This window comes from Cuculus canorus, chromosome 1 (assembly GCF_017976375.1).
Source record: "Cuculus canorus isolate bCucCan1 chromosome 1, bCucCan1.pri, whole genome shotgun sequence".
In the NCBI taxonomy this organism is placed as follows: domain Eukaryota; kingdom Metazoa; phylum Chordata; class Aves; order Cuculiformes; family Cuculidae; genus Cuculus; species Cuculus canorus.
The window spans coordinates 51,564,144-51,584,903 of NC_071401.1; the positions used below are offsets into that span (position 1 = coordinate 51,564,144).

The following is a 20,760-nucleotide window of genomic DNA, read 5'->3' on the forward strand; positions in this document are numbered from 1 at the left end:
TGCTCCTCTAAATTGCTAGGTGCTCCACACATCTTATCTACAAGGTGCCTCTCGAATGACTAAGCCTTTCCTGTAGCCTGGTTCAATTTGCACTCCAAACTGCTATGGCAAAGAACGTTTTCCAGGGAAATCTGATAAATCCTTTCAGTAACAGTGATACAACATTCACTGTCATAAAAAGACATGATTTTTACTACGCTTCTTTGTGGTGTTCAGGAATCATTCAGAGCCAAGGAGTCAGAGGATGAAATCAACCACAAGCAGTGCTCTAACTGCTCAGCACAAGCCTCTGTGTTAGTTCTAAATACCACTGTTAAGGGAAAAAAAAGAAATCTTTCCGAGACTACTGTCTCACCTCAACAAAAAGGTATTTAACTGCTCCCACATTTAATCCAAATAGAAAGCTGTTGTCATTCCAGTTGTCTTTGGGAGGGTCCCTGACTACCTATAAATCAAAGATGAATATTCTGGGAACCACTGCCACTACTATGACTATCCCTTCTAGATCCCACTGCAGAAAGAGAAAGTGCTTAAGCTTTCATATTGTTACAGGTCAGCAGATATATCTATTTCTCGTATCGAGTAATATCCATGTAGTATCCAATAAAAACCTAAAAAAGTCTCAATAATGCAAAGTTAAGGCTTGGATGTAACCACAAGAGGAGCAGCTATGGGAAGGGAGGAGAAGGACATGAAAAAAGACTGCAAAGCCCTATCACATCAACAAAACCACTTTTTTATCCTCCAATTTCAGTAAGATATGAAAATAAAACACCTTTGGACTACAAATAAAATGGAGCCTGAAGACTGGACTGAGCTCCTGACTACTCTGAAAAAAGGAAGCTCAGGTATAGCCCTCTTCAGTTTCTTTAAGCATAGATGAGATTGTTTGATTTTGAATTTGTTTTCAGCCTTGCCTCTGCTGAAGGAGTTTCTCTGACCTTACAGGATAACATAGCTCTAGACTGAAGGCATCGTTTTGTTAGACTCACAGAAAAAGTTTCCCTTGTTTCTGCAAAGGAAAACAGGGGTTCAGTAGCACGAAGGGATCTGCTGTGGCTTATGTAAATGATATTTTGCTATAATAGGTTTTTAAATAAACTGTCTGCTCCCTTCCTCAAAAAGTTGAGGTTGTCACAGCAAGGAGGCAAGTAGAAAATAAACATGCCCACGACAGTATACAGTTTCCAGGAATTGTGCTTGGGAGGATCTCCTTGTAGGTTATTTCATTCTTCCCCCAACATGTGAAATGGCAGGAAATTCAAGTTCACATGTGCAGGGGACAGAAATCTCATTGAAATACACTACCAGCCATCTACAAAGTAGTCTGCAGAGGAAAATGAGGTGAAGGTTTTCAAATATTGAGAAACACACTGAAAGTATGTCTAAGGCTCATACATCTCATAATAATTGTAGGTCCCTTCCAACTGAAAATATTTTACTCTAGTCTATTCTACTCTACTCTAGTCCTCCTAGACTAGGACCAGTAGCAGTAGTATCACAGGGAAAGAACTGGTTATTTTTCTGTAGCAAAGCACAAGTAATAACAAAACCTCCCACCTTTCTATGCACCTGGCCATCAACATTTAAGAAAAATGAAGTTGTGTTGTAGTCTGCATCCTGGCACTGTTCCTTTTGACTTGCCTCTGTGGCTGACTACGTGCTCTACAAGTACGTGAAACTTGGGGGAGGAGGAAAAAAAAAAAAAAAATACAAGATAGCACTAAGTACTGAACTATTTTAGATAAATTTTATGGTCCAAATGACAGAAAGATAAAACAGATGTCTTAGCTCATTATTGGAAAGTAAACACATTAGTAAGTACAGAACCTTACATTCATATTGGTTTTGTCATCTTCCTCTAGCAGTTCATTTCTACCAGCTGAAACGTCTCAGGTTCAACTGCAATTAAATATAGTCTTTAAATTTACTTTGGTACCTCTTTTTCCATAACCCGTAGGTTAAACAATATTTACATGCTTTTCTAAGTGTTATCTAGTCTTGTTTACATTTATTGCTTTTACACCTTTTATCTTAGAAATCAGTAGTGGATTTTTTTATACTGAGATACCGCTTTACGTATGGCTTTTGATGCACTGCATTTGGAAGGAACTAAACTTATACCACTAAAATGTCTTAAAAGTCCCTAAAAATGTATCATACAATCATTAGGTTGGAAAAGACCTTAGGGATCATCAATAGTACCTGTCCACTATTAAATCATGTCCTCAAACACCTCATCTACTCACCTTTTAAACACCTCCAGGGATGGTGACTCAACCACCTCCCTGGGCAGCCTCTGCCAGTGCTTGATAATGCTTTCTGTGAAGAAATTTTACCCAATGTCCAATCTAAACTTCCCCTGACGCAGCTTGAGGCCATTCCGTCTTGTCCTATCACTTGGGAGAAGAGACCACCAGAAAATTTTAATAATTACCACTTACGAGTCCTATTTAAACCACGCTGAGTTATTATAGAATGGAGAGATTAAGATTTGGTGACCATAATTAATTTTTCAATTCACTATTAGTCAAATCTACTGAAATATCAAGACAACCTATTAGGTATCTAAAGACCACTAGGCCTGTAAGATACCCAATTTGCATGATGCCTTCAGTTAGATACCCAGAGTTCTTTGTGCGCTTCAAGCTCTAATGCACATAATACTAATCTGTTTCCATCTGATTATTCTGTTCATAGATTAAAAGGGACAAAGAAAGAAGAAAAAGCCTTCTTACTTCCTAAGCTCCCAAATGAGTTCTCAATCATGAGTTTATTCAAAAAGAAAATATTCTCTTTACATTTGGTAGCTAAATTGAAAGCAAATACATAACAGAAAAGCTTTTCTGCTTCTCAAAAATAGAGAAGTACTTATAATGAGAAAAATGCAAAAAGCAGAACTTTATCCAGACTAATGTGTCCTGGGTTCGGCTGGGACAGAGTTAATGTTTTTCACCTTCTCATACTGGCATGCCAAAGAGAGGGCAAGGAGTGCACAGGAAGCTGGGAGGGGTCACGGCCAGGACAGCTGATCCACACTGGCCATGGGGATATTCTATACCATATGTCACACTCCGTATATAAACTGGAGGAGTTGGTACCAAAGAGGAGATAACTACTACGGTACCAACTGCAAGTTTTAACTGACCACCTAACTGACACTTCATAGGACGTGTGAGCAATCCCTAGAATGCGTGCAAGAGGCCCAGTTGCACACATCAACTCATATGTAGAATAAAAGGTTGACACGAGAAAGGATCTGATGTCCTTACTACTCTAAAATAAGCTAACTATAAACCAGTCTATTTCCTAGCCTTTCAATAATTTTTGATAAATTCAACTCGCCGTTTCAGATTACAGAAATAGAACTCATTTTGCTCAGTAACTCAACACAATCTTTGCAGTAAGGGACTGGGGGCAGGGAGTAGTTAAGAAAAAGGCCACATGCAACACTAAATACTAGTGTCTAGCAAGCCCTCATTTTCCCCTTCTCCCAGTAAGATTACTCCAGATCACCTCCAGCATGCTTGGGAAAACCACACTATTCTTAGCCTACACAACACAGCAAGGTCAGCAGAAGCATCCCATGGACAGAGGATAAACTGTTCTTGCCCTTCAGCTGTCAGCTCTGTTCAATGCCAAACCCTGCAGTTTCACCACTCACTGTATTTCCTGGGTTTGTTCTGATGGATCTTTGGTTTCGTCCTCATCTACCAAACCTACAGAGTTTTTCCTGTATCGTTGCCTCAGAAAGTTCAGTCTCTAGGTGAATTGCACTTCTTTGTTCACAGAGGCAAGTTTAACTAAAACTGCGAGAAAAAACACTGAGGTTGTTACTAAGCAAAGCAGACACACAGTCAGGAACAGGATATTTTCACCCTTCTTGCAACAAAGTATGAGTCTTCCAATTACTAGGACTGGTTAGTAGTCAGCTAGGGAATACTATGTGTAAAACTTGGGAGGCTTATGGCTTGGTTCTTACCTGTCTGAAGCCCCCATCGTGGTAAAACAGACAAGCAACATCTACCTATGAAGCTCTTAGGTCTTGTAAGTTAAGGAAGAAAATGGATTTTTTATTTTAAGGGAAGACAAGGTAACGAAAAGCAAAAAGTATGGGTATGCTTAATTAATCTTTGAATTTTTTTTTCCCGCCAGTTAGTGACTCCTATGCATGAAGAACCAACTGAACAGCAAATGCAATTATTGCTTTAAGGGAAATAAATCATATGTTACCACAGCCCTCAACTTGCAAAGTGACTCTGGCTTTCTGCATGTTCTGCAAAAATACGATCTCCTCTAGGCACCTCTCTTAATGGATTCATTCAGTGATGAGCCTTCAAAGTTGCACTCATCTAACAGAAAAAAAAACCAAACCAACAACTAGTGGTTGTGTCAGTCAGTGAGGAATATGTACTACCAGGCAGCAGAGAAACACTGTTCATGGATGCAAGGCATAGTGGCACCTTACTGACCTCCTGTAGCAAAGTCAGGCTTGCTTGAAGGGTCTTAGAATGACCAGAAGTAGATAAGTGAACTCCTTAAAAACAAGGGGGACATTTTAAAACCTTCAGAGTCCAACATGTTTCTAGCATCTTATGCAACATAATCCATGCTCCACTAACATTTGTAATACATTACTCCCTTTTTTTTGTCTCTATCATGCCCAAGAAATTTCAAGATACGCTGCTATCATCCTTCAGCTCAAAACCCAGACATAATAACCAAAATAGGTCATCATGCCTTGCTAACACAGATAAAATGACTAAGCATATGGTAACAAAAGGGAACCTTGAGGTTATTAATCAAGAACCACTTTAGCTCAGCATAAAAATAATGAGTAATGACATTTCAAGAAAACAAATGCATACAATATTTTATATAATACAGAAGGGAGCCGTTTGAGAAGAATTATTAAAATTCAGAAGCAGAGAGACTGACAGATCTACTGGTCCAGTAATCAAGCTACACATGCTTGTTCTGGAAAGCCAACTGCCTTGAACACAAACCCCTGCACAGTGAGCCCTCCTGAAGGGCTCCGTCCCACATGTAACTCTCTCTACTACAACGGGATGACCCGGAGCAGAACAAAAGCTTCTCAGGGAACCAAGGAGACTGCCACAGCAGAGCAGCAAGGGAACAAACTTTCGGGATAATAAAGTATAGGAGCATGTAAGGGATGTGGTCTGCAAGTTGAGTGAGATATTTAAAGATTTAGGAAGAATTAGAGCAGTTTTACCCAGGGCGATTTACCAGCAGGAAAAATCCCCAACAGTAAGGTTCTAAACTGAGGTGTGGATGATTTTTTTTCTTTTAATGGAAGCAGTGGTAGTTTAGACACTTGAAAGAAGCCTGAACAAAAACATCAGTCCTCACAGGGAGCATACTTGAATCAGATCATGGATACAGAAAAGATACAACCAACTGCTCAAGCTTGTAGTTACCTGAAACTTCTCCTTCAGTCAACAACTGAAAATACAGCTCCACAGTCAATAGAAACAACAGGAACCTCATCCTACAGATCACTGAACAAAAACTGAAGGAGGTAATATCAAGGGTATTTATCAGTCAGACCAGACGGTCCTGTCCATTACAGAGTAAAACATACATGTTTGCTGTTCAGGGTGACCAATTTCTGAAGTGATAGAAAAAGACAGAGACTTGTAAATCCATGCACCAAAAAGTATATACGTATATAAAGATAAATTCCTCTTGGTGGAAAAAAATGACTGAATAGAATAAATACGTGAATAAACCGGGGACATCAACAGTTGATAACTGTCTCAAAATCAGTGCACGTTTCTTGAAGGTTTTCTTTCTTAATCACATGGTACAGAACAAAGTGTATACAATAGTCTCATGACAAAGTACAGAATTTAAAAACCGTTTTAAATTTGAATCTCGTGACGATGAGAAAGAAAATCTTTAGCTGACTGTATTCTGCCACAGGGGAGAAGGGAAAAAAAGCCTCTGACAAATCCATCAAGATAACTGTCCAATATAGTGCTTGCCGTTTGCAGTCTTTGTAAATCACACCAATCATATACAAGAGCTGTTGCAGCATTTAAAGGCTTCATGCCAAAAAAAATTTAGTTTTATTGGGCCATCAAAACCCCAGATGAGCCTCTAAAGATTTGCATTCCTTCCTTACTGTTAAGAAAGCTGGGGGACTAATGGAAAAAGAATATTACTCAAAAACTACGTACTTAACACTTTTGTTGAAGAGATAAACAAAACAGCTAACAAGTTCTGGGACTCTATACCAGGAATAGTTTTGGCTATAAGCTTACTGAAAATTTACAAAGCATAAACAGTGCGTCCTTCCTTTACATTTACCGTATTGAGGAAAGAGATTAATACAAATATGATGCATAAATACTACAGAATGCTGTCATGGATAGTAATTGCATTAAAAAGGGGGATGGGAAATAAAAGCATGCATAGAATTCAAGAAGGAAAAAACAAGGAAATATTGTACAAATAATCAATACAGCGAGGTTTAGAGAACACCAAATAATTCCTACTACCTGAACATCCAGTAAAAGGAATTATTCAGATTGCAGACTCTTTCCCCTTTATTTCAAGAAGTCATATGTTCATTCATTTCTAGTGATTAAATACATTTCCCTAATCTCAGCCTAGCAACAGTGTTGTTGGATTCATTTTTTTCTCACAAACTGTCCTCAAAACTAAGAGGAATGGTTCTTCCCAGAACTGCCAACAGCAGCACACATGACGTGCAGAAATAGAATCACAGAACCTCAATTTACATGTTTTTCTTTCACCCTGAAAGAAATTCAGCCTTATTGGTGAATCAGAAAAAAAACATACACACTGCTAAAACACTGAAAGCATATCCATATGGGAATTTCGAGAAGGATATGGGAGATAAAGGGTAGATATCTAGATGATCTTTAAGGTCTCCTCCAACTCAAACTACTCTATGATTCTAAAAGAAACGGACATAAAGAAATGGGTTACTGTTCTTCCCTCTAGCATGAGGTAATTGCATATTGGGTAAGGATAATTCCCCATGATGCTCCATGCATTCAAAGGTCAGGATTTCTGCTTTTCAACTGTCTCTACCAAATCTTATTCCCTGAAGAAAATAGCCTGAAGCTGCCCCATTGTGCGCTCCTAAACTTGGGGGTTAAGTATTCTAGCTCTGCACAGTGTTGCACTGCATCAGGCACCAACACAGTCTTCTGAAAAAAGCAGAGTCACAGCACACTTAAACAAGAAATAGAAACAACACGCAAGGAGCCAAGAGGTCCTAGAGGCTATCCCGTCTATTCCAAAATAGCAGGGACATGTTTATTAACACAATTATAACCACTGTATTAACACTCAAAGGACTCATTTCACCTACGCTGCTGTGTGATCTAATTTAAAAGCAGAGCTCCTCTCTCTTGGTGCTTTAAGAGCATTGATGGGGGCCAACCCTGGCCCCACTGAAAGCACCCAGCTAGGAGGCAGACCCACACACCCAGTTACAGAGAAACCACTACAGCTGCTGCACCAGGTATTACAAATCTTTCATTCCCAAGCACAGAACTACATATACATAAGGTACAGTCCTCAAAAGAAGTACCTGGATCGTTGATATTCCTCCCTGCAATCCCTCACAGCATGAGAAACTTGATTAAACTTCCTCAACAGGAGAGCACTAAATAAACACTGTAAATTAAACAAAACTATGCTGATGATCTAGTTGCAATTACTTCCAATTGATTTGAGTCTTTATTGTCCCCTCAAGCTTTAAACTTCATAGATAAAAAAGGATCTGACCTTACTGGAGGAATACCAAAGAAGGAGTTATGAAACTTTCCTTAAACACATTCAAAAGCAACCAGACTAGCTTGTCCTCCTGACAAGATTCCAATCAAATTTAGCCTGGAAGTCTAATGAAAAAAATAGGCTATTCCAGGATTTCTCATAAACAAGAAAGTTAATGCTTAGAATAAATTCAGTCGCTGGTTAATAGACACACAAACAAACTATAAATTGCTGCAGCATATTTTATTTCGCAAAAGTCAGATGCTGCCAAAAGAGTTTAGGAAACTTTTATCCAGCTGATACTGTACAATCCAGCTCTCGGGCATTTCAGCCTTTTCCAAGTCGAGCCAAACTGTCACTTGATTGCAAGAGGAAACATATGCACATGAGCGTCGTGCAGTTGCTTACTGCAATTCAAATATCCTACAGGAAAACAAAAGCAGGTATTCTTATTCCACTCCTGGGAACTCTTCTGCAGAAAAATCCTGGAGTTACTTGCAGATTTTCAAACATCCTCTTAGGCCCTGTCACAGATTTTCAAGTAGGGTTTATAATTCATTTTCATATATTAATTTCATTAGGCTCAATCTACTTGCAATGGCCAGACCTATTATTCCAATTAATTTTCTCTTACACGCCTCCAAATCATATTTTCCTTGCCAAGCCGGAACCGTTCTCAGATCACCATTGTCTCAAATTCATTCTGCTCCAAGGTTAGCCCAGAACTGCCACAGATACAATGCTTTAAAACTTGAAGAAGCATTTTATATTTACATAGCTACCATTTTCCCCTCATAGCACACACCCAAGCTTCAGATCCAATCTCAGGGTGTTTCTAAGTGAAAAGAACTTTAGTCAGGTTGGAAAGGGCATTTGGTTTTGACAAAAGCAGGCAGAACAGTAAAACAGGCTCTTTCTCAGGATTTTTTCTACTGAATTAACATCGACACTAAAATGAAAATTCTTTGAGCTTTCTTGAAGGACAGACATCATCTAATCCTGCAGCTATAAATATCGTCATAGCACACTGATTTTGCAGACAATCCAAATTCAGAGATGAAAGAGTACACCTAGGTCTCCCTGTTATTTTCTTTACATGACACTGGGAGGAAAAACTTTGTTCTGTTACTTACATCCATCTATTACAGTACACTCAAAAAGCTCACCATCTCTACAGCTCACTACTTCAGCTTTAATCAGGTTATTCTTTGTCTGTTAGCTGTTCTCATCACAGCACCTATTTTCCGCTTTTAAGTATTTTAAATAACACAAATTATGCATTTTCAAACATTACTCTCACTTTTAAGGAAAGGAAATTTGAAGGAAAACTTGATAGTTTATCTACTGCCTGAAAAAAAATTACCAACAGACCTAAGGGAGTCAAATCCTAGTAAAGATTTGATAAGGACCAATACTGTGTTCTGTTTTAATGCTTTCACATAAATGTCTGCATTTTCTTGAATACACAGACTGTTGGCTTTGGGTTTTATATTTTTTTTTGTTGTTTGGCTAGTTTTTTAAATCAGAGGAAAATTAAGTCTACAACTCTGTTCCAGAAAAAGAAAATGCTTCTGAAGTCCATCTTCTCATCCTATGTACAAGCACATACACACACATTACTCCATCACAATGGTGATCTAATTTTTCAGTCATACACTTGTAGCAGTATTAGTCCCTAGCTCTCCTCCATCATGTCTTTTCTCTTCATTCAGGAGGACAGGGATGACTCTCCTTGTGTCGGATTTTCTCAAGTGTCATTTGCTTGCCCATTGCCTCAAATGATCCTTGAAGCGTTATTACAACTAGAAACTGCCCCAATGACTTCTCTGGTGCCTTAGTGTGCAACCACTGTGCACAAAATTAAGGGTTAATGGTCACGTCTGACTTATTGATAGTTTCTTAGTTCAGAATCTGAAATAGACCTTGATTTGCACTTTAAAAGCTAGACAACTGGAGGTAAAGTTCACACAGATATCCTGTTCATCCCCTTGCTACTTCATTGGATAAAAGCACACTACTTCACAGCTAAGGGAAGCATTTCCAGATAACTGTGGGAAATTGGTAACTTGGTGTCAATGTGGCCAATGTTTTTGATAAAGATTTCACTTTCGGGACAGGCTTCATTAGTGCTAGGTTTGTTTTCTTCCCACTAAGAACCACTATGTAAACACACTCATGCCCAGTAACCAACAGAGCTAATAAAAATGGTTTCCACCCAACTGATAATCTTCCCTCAGCCCTTGCACACCTAAAAGCCAGCTGCTGCACGGCTCACGCCACCACACTCCTCCTGCCCTGCCAGCCTCCCTGTGACCCCTCTCTTGACAGTGTCCTATTTACTCACTGCTAATGAGATGGCACGAGGCTGCTGTTGCTTTTGAGTGGTACCCGTGTGACTGCCCAGCCAACACATGTGCCGACCAGGCAGCTGACCAGCCACACAGATGACCTCCAACAGGAGCTGCAGTGATTTGTGCCACTTCTCCATCTAACATTTAATTTTTAATTAAGCTTCATTGTTTTTCTAATACGGTTGAAGTTGCCCAACAGAGGTACAGACACTGAATAGTGAGAAACAGAGGCAGCATATTCAAGCCTTAATTGTAAATATTATGAAAAAAAAATTGAGATGGAAAACCCTGCCCCACAAAATTACCATCAACAACTTGTCTCCTGCAGGTCTATTTAGATATTCTTCTCTTGGAAGTTCACTTGCAACTCACTTGTTTCAGGCAAATGGATCCTATATTCTTGAAATTGTGCCATTTGTGACCCATCTCAAAATTAAAATACTGCTAGTAAATGCAAAGCTGTGAGCAGCACTTAATTAGAACGACTTTTAAAACCTTTTTTATATTCAAATGGCAGAGTCACTGCCCTTCTCTCCAGTGCAAGACTATCACACCATCTGCTTTGTCTGTGTTATTTATTTATTTGCTATTGAGGCACTTTAAGGACATTTTCTGCTAGCTTCAGGTTCAATATTTATTGACTATACATTCTAGGTATCTTTTCCTTTTTGCTTGCTTTCTATTTCTTTTCACAGTTTCTAGTATTTTATTTTTCATAGTACTGAAAACTAGCTCGACATTTCAAAGGACGCAGAGGGAAAAGTGGCGTTCTGCACCAAAACATTAAACAAGTTTATTTTCCACATTACACCAGTTAGTTTGGCTAAGCTGTATAAAATGACTAATGAACAACATGGGTTACGACAGCACAGCTGTGCAGTTGATCTTCCTCCACGCACATACTGATGCCTCTGTTTAAAAAGCCATAAAACTATTGGATGTTTAATAAGTGAAAGGTAAACATTAATCATTTCAGGTCTTACAAACACACTACTAAACACAGATCTCAGGAGTTTCCACAAAGATAAGATAGGTGTTGAGATCTTCAAATAAAAAGACTGAAAATTGCCTCCAAGGAGGCTAATCTTATGGGTTCACACAAAAAAAAGTATAACTTCTGTAAAGGAAAATAGGAAACTCCTGAGAAAGAGCACAACAACTGCAGATTCTTACTTTACAAGAGCCTTACCTTCCTTTTTAACCTTGATTATTGAGTAAACTCTGGGACAAACTAAACAAATCATACTCCTTAATCTGAAAAAGCTGCTCCTATTATACATCACACCAAGAGCTGGCCAGAGCCTACTCAGTTGTACTCACTGTTATTGCAATCATAAGACCGCAGTGAATTAACAAAATAAAAACAAATCAAATTCATTTCACTTTGATGGTAAGCAAACTCCAGGATAATTTGAGAAATGAGAGAGACGAATGGAAGAATGGCAAAAAAACATTCAACCACTGAAAGATACAGCACCTTCCCTCCCCATATTTGCAGGAGGGTAGCCAGAAAAATGCTCCATGTTCATCTGATACCTGCTGTGTTTCCAGAGCCTCTGAATGATGGAAAGCCCTGTTTCAGTCAGTGATATCATCCCATCCTCTCTTTTTCTCTTTAAGTAGGTTTACTTTTATTTCGCTTATTTACTAATGCAAAGGAAAACACCTCCTACATAAGTAGCGTGAAATTCTGCTCAGCATTCCTGCCTCTTTGTGCAAGACTATGTTTTAAACGTACCTCATAATGGAAAAGGCAATTACCAAAGACACACTTGCCATTTCATACAATTTAACAGTAACCTTCCTCTCCGCTGAACTTTTAGGCCAAAATCAATGCTATACAAACCTGCCGAACAGGAAGCCTAATTATTCTAACATGTGCAACCAAAGTGATAGGGAGTTTCACAGTAAAACTGATAAGGAGAGACATAAAAGACTAATGAGCAGCCTACCGGCGCTCCATTGCTGGGCTAGCAAAGGTCCCTGCAGAACACCTTTGGTATTGTTCAGGGAGGAGACAGAGGCTGGGCCGTGTCCAAAAATAACAGTCAGAAATGGAAGAAATGAACACACAATGTCTGCAGCTGAAGTGCTTAAGCCAGGCACAGAAAAAAATTATTTGAGAGCGAGCAACCAACAGAAAAAAGCAGGATGCGGAGCAGAAAGAGCCAATTAAATGTACACAGGTTACTGAGCAGCTAAAGCCTTTGCGCCATAGTCGCTACTTCACTAAATTGACAAATGTCTTCTTGACCTGTGCCTCTGGTGCGGGTGACTGAAAATAAGGATCTTTGATTAAGGAGATGCAGTCGTCCGTATTATTAGTGACCAGCAATCAAACAACTGGGCCTGCAATAATCAGGTGGGAAAGACGTAGAAAGGCCAGCAGAAGCCCCACACCGAGAAAAGAAGCAGCCAACAAGATCGACTCTCAACAATTACTGCTAGGTTTTCCAGTTTACTTCCAGTCATCTTTTGACCTATAGAAATGTGTGCTCTTCCCTACCAATGTTTTGTACGAGACAGTTCAAGTACCCAAGTGGCTTGTCCCCAAGGCCGTGATCCCACTGCCTCTACGGATACAGAGCGTGCTACCTGCACTCAAAAGTAGTTGTTCCGAGCAGGGATGGCTAAGAGCTCTGTTCAGAAAGCCACAGCTTTTCCTCAGACGAAACTATCCATGTGACACAGCTCCAGCTGCAGAATTTCTATAACACTTTGTGTATTATACACCTAAATACCTAGTGTATTATAGAAATAGATGCTCCAGGGAGACCTATGCTGAGGAGGAGGAGGGGAAGGTGCATTTTAGTTACCTGACTTAACTCCTTTCACTTCTGTGTTAACAAACCCAATGAGGGGGAGAGCTTGAAATGGCAATTTAAAGAGCCTTGCAAAACAGCAGAATTGCACATCAAACAGGACTGCAACAGTCTCTTAATGTACTTTCCTTATGGCAAATTCAGTCACTGCAAGGTCCAAATCATTACTTTGTCACCTCAAGTCAGAAAGCTTAGAAGCAAACTAGGATTGAAATAATTGTTAACATTACTACTCATTTGAGAAATCTTGTACCACAGGACAGTAACCTCCAGCACCGATGCCAAGGTAGCAAAAACCTCAATTTTAATGGCAAGTAGCAGAGCAGTGCATAGGCGAGGCACCACCAGTAAGGTGTAACACCACTTCAGAGACACCATCTCCCACCTCTCAGTGGGCTTTGCCACTACACTCGCTTTAAAACCTAGGAAACAACAGTCTGGAAACACCATCCCTGCCTTATACTAAAATATAACCCAGCCCCTTGGAAGTATTCCTCATAACTAATAACAAACATGTATTGTACAGAAACTTTCTACTCTAAACCTCCAGATTTCATGGCTTGATAAAGTCCTTTCCTCCATTTTATAAAGTGACACAAAACCAGATTTTACTGTACAGACTTTACTGTGTAACATTCAAGGGCACGATACAAAAACCACAGTTCCCTCTGAGATCAACAGAAACCAGAACTTTAGCACCTCTGTGAACTTCACCAACAAAGCTTCATTTTATTTGAGAACCAACTAACAAAGCCACCATTCTTTTTTCCTTTAAGTCCTTTTGACAACCAAACATTAAAAATTATTTCCCTCATTTATCTTTCCAGACTAAAAAAAATTAGTTGCATACCCCATTTCTTAAATCCCCCAGAAGGCACATCATATTTTAATTTCTCACAATATTTAATCAAGTCCACTTCATTACAGACAAGGCTAAAAGCTCATCATGCTGCAATTGATTACAAACAAGACAGTGCCCACATCTGATACAGACTGACCTAATTGTCTGATTCGCCAACATTTCTGCAGGCCAAATTTACTGACATTTTGCACAAATTTGAAGCTGACTGAGCCTGATGACCTTTTATACCTCTGTGCCTTTACAACTAGAAAAGCAAGTTGCCCCTTTGCTAATTCAGCAGTCCACTATAAACTTCACTGCCTATTTAGCACCTACCAGTTAGAGAAGCATATGGAAAAAAAAAAAAAAAAAGAATTAAAAGGAAAATACACAAGTGGCAACCTTTCAAAGTCATTAAATTAAGACCGGAAGGGCCCTTTTAAGAAAAACATGCCAGTTTCTAAAAGGAGAAACAGAAAAAGCAGGACAAGTTGGTGGACCTAAATGCAATAAACAGCATTTTTATCATGCTTTTCTAAAAAAGACAATATAAAACAAGGACACTGGCACAGAAAAGCACCACGAAAAAAAAAACAAAAAAAAAGCCAAACCAGAAACCAAAGCCAGTAAATTCAGTCCCTATCACTAACATCACCACACAGTATGAAAAGCAGAATGCAAATACATTGATTCTGCGCTACAGTGTAACCAAGATTAATAACAGAGAGGTTTAACTGCATAAAACATCCACTAGAACTTCATTATGTATAATACATAATCAGGTTTTGCAACCCAATCTTGCAGTTGCAAAAAATATTTCCTAATTATGGACATAAACTCAAAAAGATGAGTCCAGTCAGTTCTACTGAAGTGAAGATCCGGATCTGGATCTTCGCTGCTATGTTTCAGCAAGACACAGATCTGCATTTCCCCAAGCAAAGCAGAGGGGAGGGCAAGGTCAGAGCACTGGCCTGCACTTCAAATTCCACTCTTGGGAAAGAAGAACAGACAATGGTTAACAACCAGCAAAGATGCAACATCATTCTCTGGACAGTTTTCTACCGTGCAAAACCTGAGAGGACACGCTCAGCCTGCGAGGTGCACACAATTCTTTAGGCCAATGGCACCACCAAACCATGCTAACCCACTGCCCACTAGCTAACTTTTCACTACAAACACTGGGAAAACAATAAGTTCCCATGGACCGTCTTCCTCAGCTCCCCACACTAAAAGATCCCAATCTGGGAGTCACTGCACCAGTCAGTTCCATGTGGAAATCTGTGCTCAAGAGCAAGCCAAAGACTTAATGCAAAGATATCTCATACCAGAGAAGCGCAGCTCCATCATGAAGCATGCATAATCTAAAAAGCTGCCAGCACTGGCAGCCTCATATTCATCAGTGTCAAGAATTTTTATATTTTTTTTAAGAGAGGCTAATTTTCATCATATATTAATTTCTTAAGTGGAAGTTCAGATTTTTTCCTAAGTCAAATTATTCTAAAATCAGCAGGGAAAAATTACTGAATAGCTATATAAATTCAGAAATCATCTGAATGTTAATGCAGAAATACATCTCCTAAAGCAAGGCTTTCCCTTTTCTTTTTCAAACCATCCTTTAAGTGGCATTTTCCCTTTGGTCATTTATCATCCGCAATTTTCTTTCAAAAAGTCTGGTTACAAGTAGCATGTTTTAAGATATTGATTACACAATGACTGATGAACTGTGTCAACCTGGAGGGAAAAAAAAAAAAAAAAAAAAGTATTTCCAATTTGAAGTCCAGCCAGTAAATTAAAGTAAGGCTTTAATATTACACATTCAATCTCTTGCCAACTTCTGACATTCTGAAGTCTCATGTGACAGTGTGTTAAACATTCTGCCTACTTTCCTAGTTTATTTTGTTTGTTCAAGAAAAAGGAGTGCAGAAGAAAAAAAATAATTGGCTATAGACAAGATATAACAAAAAATGAGCAGAGAAATACAGCTTTCTAACCTTTTCCTGTAATTATGAGATATGGCCCTACTGCCAACGATCCCTTCAACACCTATGTTTGAACTTAAGTCTGTGGGGACTAAAGAACTTACAGTGAGTTTGGGCCGATACAGCGATGTCTAAGGTTTCAAAAATAGCCATCATAATTCAGTGTATTACATATAACCCCTCATCTTTGCCATTTACAGTGGAAAGAAAAGTGACTCTATCCAATCCCTAAGCAAAACCATACCTAAACTCTGAATTAGAAAGCAAAAACCTGAAGTGGGGTCCTCAAGCCACTCAGTACTGGACAATTCTGACATGAGGAAAGGCCAGGGCCAGGGAGGAATCATAGAATCAGGATCATAGAATGTCCTGAGTTGCAAGGATCCCACAAGGATCATTGAGTTCAACTCCTGTCCCTGCACAGAACCCCAGCATTCACACCATATGTCTGCAGGCGTTGTCCAAATGCTTCTGGAACATTGTCAGGCTTGGTGGCGTACTTCCCTGGGAAACCTGTTCCAGTGCTCCAGCACCTTCTTCTGAGTGAAGAATCTTCTCCTAATATCCAACCTAAACCTTCCTGTTATTCTTTTGGGTCCTATCATTGGAGAAGAGATCAGCGCCTGCTCCTCTTCCCCTTGTGGGGAAGCTGTAGACCATGATGAGTTCTCCCCTCAGTCTCCTTCAGGTTGAACAGACCAAGTAACTTCAGCTGCTCCTCATACGGCTTCCCCTCTAGACCCTTCACCAATTTTGTGGCCCTTCTCTGGACACTCTCCGGTAGCTTTATAACCTTTTTCATACTGTGACGCCCAAAACCACACACAGTACCTGAGGTGAGGCAGCACCAGTGCGGAGCAGAGCAGGACAATCACCTTACCAGCTTGGTCCCTACACACATGGAGCTTCCCAGTGAGGTGCACATCAGGGTAACTACAATCCCCAGGCTGCAACGCGGCAGGCACAGCACACACAGCTCCTGTCCCGTTTTGTCCGCCCGCGCACAGTGTCCAGACCCCGGCAGGTCGGACACGTGAGGCACAGCTAAGAGGATTTTGTACTTTCTTGGTACACGGGACCATTTCTAAAAGGCTCAGATACACTAATTAGCTAGATATCACAATGTTCCCATGAACATCTGTAGGCAGGGGAAGGGGATATCTTGATGTAGGAGAATAGTTGGGGATTTTCATAACCGGACTCCTTCACAATTTTGTTTTTGTTGGCTGGATTCCAACATCAGCCTTGCTGTGAGTACACATTGGAAGCGATACAAGGAGCAAGAGTCAAAGTATCTGAGAGATACAAATAAAACAGCTGAGCGATACCGTTCTTTTAGAGTAATCATATCTTCCCGCTCTCCAGGGACAAATCTCTTTGAAGGAAACCCTGGTAAAGAAGGCTGTGACCGAAAAAAAAGATACGCTACACGTTTCATTTCTTTCATGCCAGCAATCAAGCAAATCCGTCAGCTTTAAAAAACAAACTCCAAGGAGTTTGTGTGTGCTTTTAAAAAGGAAAAGAACACTGAATCACAAAAGATAGGGTCTACAACCCATGAGCTCCCGCTCCAAACATAAACTTGTGTTTACTCAAAATGTTCATGCCCGTTTGAGGCTGATGGCACTAAAGAGCAGGAGAGAACTTTCCAGCCTGGGCATGGGTGAGGCGATGGCAGAGGCGTCGAGGGAGCCAGGCAGGGGCCAAGCTCTGCGTGTAAAGGCAACGGGGGGAGAACCATGGGGTGTCACAGCAGTCATGGGAGGCCAGGGAAGGGGTGGCAATGCACCCCGGGAACGGGGAGACAGCATCCAGCCCAGGATACTTCATCCTCCCTGATAAAGCATTTAGGTGTTTTTTTTGTTTTAAAGTTTTAAATTATAGAATGACAGAACAGAATGACAGACTAGAATGGCAGAATCACAGAACAGAATCACAGAATACTTTGGGTTTGAACGGACCTTAAAGACCACCCAGTTCCAACCGCCCTGTGATGGGTACAACGAAATGAAATGAAATGAAACACAACTGTTATTTGTCAGCTGAAAAGTACTTATTAGGTGTTTACACCAGATGACAATAAGACCCCAAACAAAAAGATGCTCCCTGGTCCCGAATATATAAGTTTACCTTGGGTACACCTGAATGCTTTTTAAACTAGAGAGTAAGCAGGAACGGGACAGGAGGAATGGAGCTCCTCAGAAGGAAGGACTGTCCCAAACCTCTCCTCCTCCCTTTTAGAACCAAAAATAACCCGTTCTGCTCCTCCGCGGCGGTGCCGCAGGTTCCCAAGCGGCGCTGCCCTCGTACCTCCCGTCCCCTCCCACCGGGGACACCCGTTTCCCTCCAGCTCCGCCCGGCCCCCAGCGGCCCCTCGGGGCTCCCGACTTCCCCCCCAGCCCCCGGCGGTGCCGAAGAGGGGAAGGTGGGTGCGAAACAAAAGGCACCAAGTTGAGCGGCCGCCGCCGCCCGGAGCAGGGGAAGGAGGGAAGGCGGCGCCTCTGCCTCGGATTTACCCACGGGGATGGGGTTAAAGCCGGGCTGAGCCGCACCCGCGGGGTGCCCGGCGGTTGTCGCCGCCCCGGGGCGATGGGGACAGGCACCCGCCGTCCCCGCATCCCTCCCCTTGTGTCGGTGCCCCCCGCCCCCATTGTTCGCCCTTACCGTGCTGGGGCGGGGGCTGCGCTGCCTCCCGCGGGCTCTCGGGGCTGCGGCTGGGCGGTCGCGCTCCTCCGAGCCATTAAAAGCTCCGCGGGGAGGAGAAGGAGGAGGCGGCGGCGGTGGGAGGAGGAGGAGGAGGAGGACAGCGAGGGGCTCGCACAAGGCTCGCCATGTCCGGCTTAGCAGCAAGGAGAAAGGGGAAAGCCCCACGGGGCTGGGCGAGGGGGTGAGAAAGAAGGGGCAGGAGGAGATGGGGAGAGGGAAAGGAATCCCTGCTGCCGCTCGCAGCCCGGGCGAGCGGGAACTGGCAGCGGCTGCACCTCCCCTAACCCTGCCCCCTCCCGGAGGGGGAGCCGGGGGAGGCGGCCGAGAGCCCCCCCCAGCGTTCGCGGGCGGCAGCGGCGCCCCCGGGGCTCCGCGGCTCCTCCGGGCACGGGCAGCGCGATGCCCGCCCTCGGCGGTGCCGCTGGGACACTGGCAGCCCGTCCCAGGAGGGAAGGAGGGGCAGCGAGCGCCGCCCCGAGCCGCTGCGGATGAGATGCCCTCCTCCTCCTTCTTCTTCACCCTGCCGGGTAGCAGAAGGAGCGAGCGGCGCTCAGGTGGGCGCGGCGGGAGGAAAGGGTTAAGTCGGCCGCGCCCCCGGCGGCTCCGAGGGGGCTGCGATCTATTGAAACCTCCATTGACATGCACAGAGGCTTGTAGGGACTGGAGTAGGGGGTTGGTACCAGGACAGAAAAAGAAAGTAGGTAAATTCAGCCTGGAGAAGAGAAGGCTTTGAGGAGACCTTATAGCGACCTTCCAGTACCTGAAGGACCTACAGGAAAGCTGGAGAGGGGCTGTTCACAAAGGGTTGTGAGGATAGGACAAGGGAGAATGGCTACAAACTGGAGAGGGGTAAATTTAGACCAGACATAAGGAGGAATTTCTTCACTGATAGTGGTGAGGCACTGGCACAGGTTGCTCAGGGAAGTTGTGGTTGCCCTATCCCAGGAGGTGTTCAAGGCCAGGTTGGATGGAGCCTTGAGCAGTCTGATCTGGTGGGAGGTGTCCCTGCCCATGGCAGAGGGGTTGGAACTGGATGATCTTTAAGGTCCCTTCCAACCTAAACTGTTCTATGATCCTATGATTCCCATGGGGAACGGAGCCCCTGCACGATCACTGCCCCTTCCTGTGGATTTTGGGGGGCCACTTCACAGACAGCCCACAGGACGGTTGTCCCCTACTGTCCCCTGATGCCAGAGAGATCAAAGCATGAGGAGTATGGGCCGTGCAAGCGCATTTATGGTTGCTAATTACTTAACCTGTATTTTCTCACTTGGAGTACTGCATTAGGTTCTGGAGTTCTCAGCACAGGAGGGACATGGATCTGTTGGAGCAAGACCAGAAGGAGCCACAAAGGTGATCAGACGGCTGGAGAACCTCTCTTAGGAGGAAAGGCTGAGAATTGGCCTTGTTCAGCCAAGTGGGACCTTGTAGCAGCCTTCCAGTACTGAAAGGGGCCTACAGGAAAGCTGGGGAGGCTCCTTTATCAGAGAGTGCAAGGATAGGATCAGAGGCAATGGGTTTAAGCTGAAAGAGGGGAGATTTTGATTAGTTATTAGGAAGAAGTGTTTTACTGTGAGGGTCATGGGGCACTAGAACAGGTTGTCCTAGGAAGTTGTGGATGCTGGTGGTGTTCTAAACCATGTGGCATAAGGCTATGAGCAACCTGATCCAGTAGAAGGTATCCCTGCCCATGGAAGGGGGGTTGGAACTGGATGGTCTTTAAAGTCCCTTCCAACCAAACTCGTTCTGTAATTCTTCCTTGATAGACAAGAACAGATCATAGCACTGTAAAATTTAACAAGTTGTAGCAACCTTATCGCTTTCTACAGCTGCCTGAAGGGAGGTTGTAGTGACGTGGTTGTTGGTTTCTTCTCCCAAGTGACAAGTGAGGATGAAAGGAAATGGCCTCAAGTTGTGCCAGGGGAGGTCTAGGTTGGATACTAGAAAAAAAATCTTTACTGAAAGAGTGATGAAGCACTGGAACAGGCTGCCGGGGAAAGTGATGGAATCACCATCCCTGGAAGAGTTAAAAAAACTTGTAGGTGTGGCACTTTGGGACATGGTTTAGTAAGCATGGTAGTGTTGGGCTGATGGCTGAACTCGATGATCTTAGAGATCTTTTCCAATCTCAATGATTCTATGATTCTGTGATTCTAATGTGGGCTTCAAGGGCTGTCTCCCAAAAGAGACTTTGCTCCAGTATATGAGTAGAAAGGAGACCACCAGGCAAAGCCGAGGCTGGGAGTGTGCTGTTTCCAGAAACCCTGTACCTTCCCTCAGAGAAGAAG

At 42.4% G+C, this 20,760-nt stretch overlaps 1 protein-coding gene across 5 annotated transcripts in view; it reads right to left on the minus strand.

Annotated features, from left to right (window-relative positions):
- The window catches only part of FARP1 (FERM, ARH/RhoGEF and pleckstrin domain protein 1), a 223,677-nt gene extending 204,922 nt beyond the window's left edge, over positions 1-18,755 (minus strand). For 4 of the 5 annotated variants that reach the window (XM_054056105.1, XM_054056104.1, XM_054056103.1 and 1 more), the window contains exon 1: positions 18,431-18,753. The gene's annotated coding sequence lies outside the window, so the exon portion shown is untranslated. Of the gene's footprint in view, positions 1-18,430 lie in introns of all 5 variants that reach the window. The other variant, XM_054056106.1, reaches the window with a different exon arrangement.
- Positions 18,756-20,760: the final 2,005 nt, after the last annotated feature.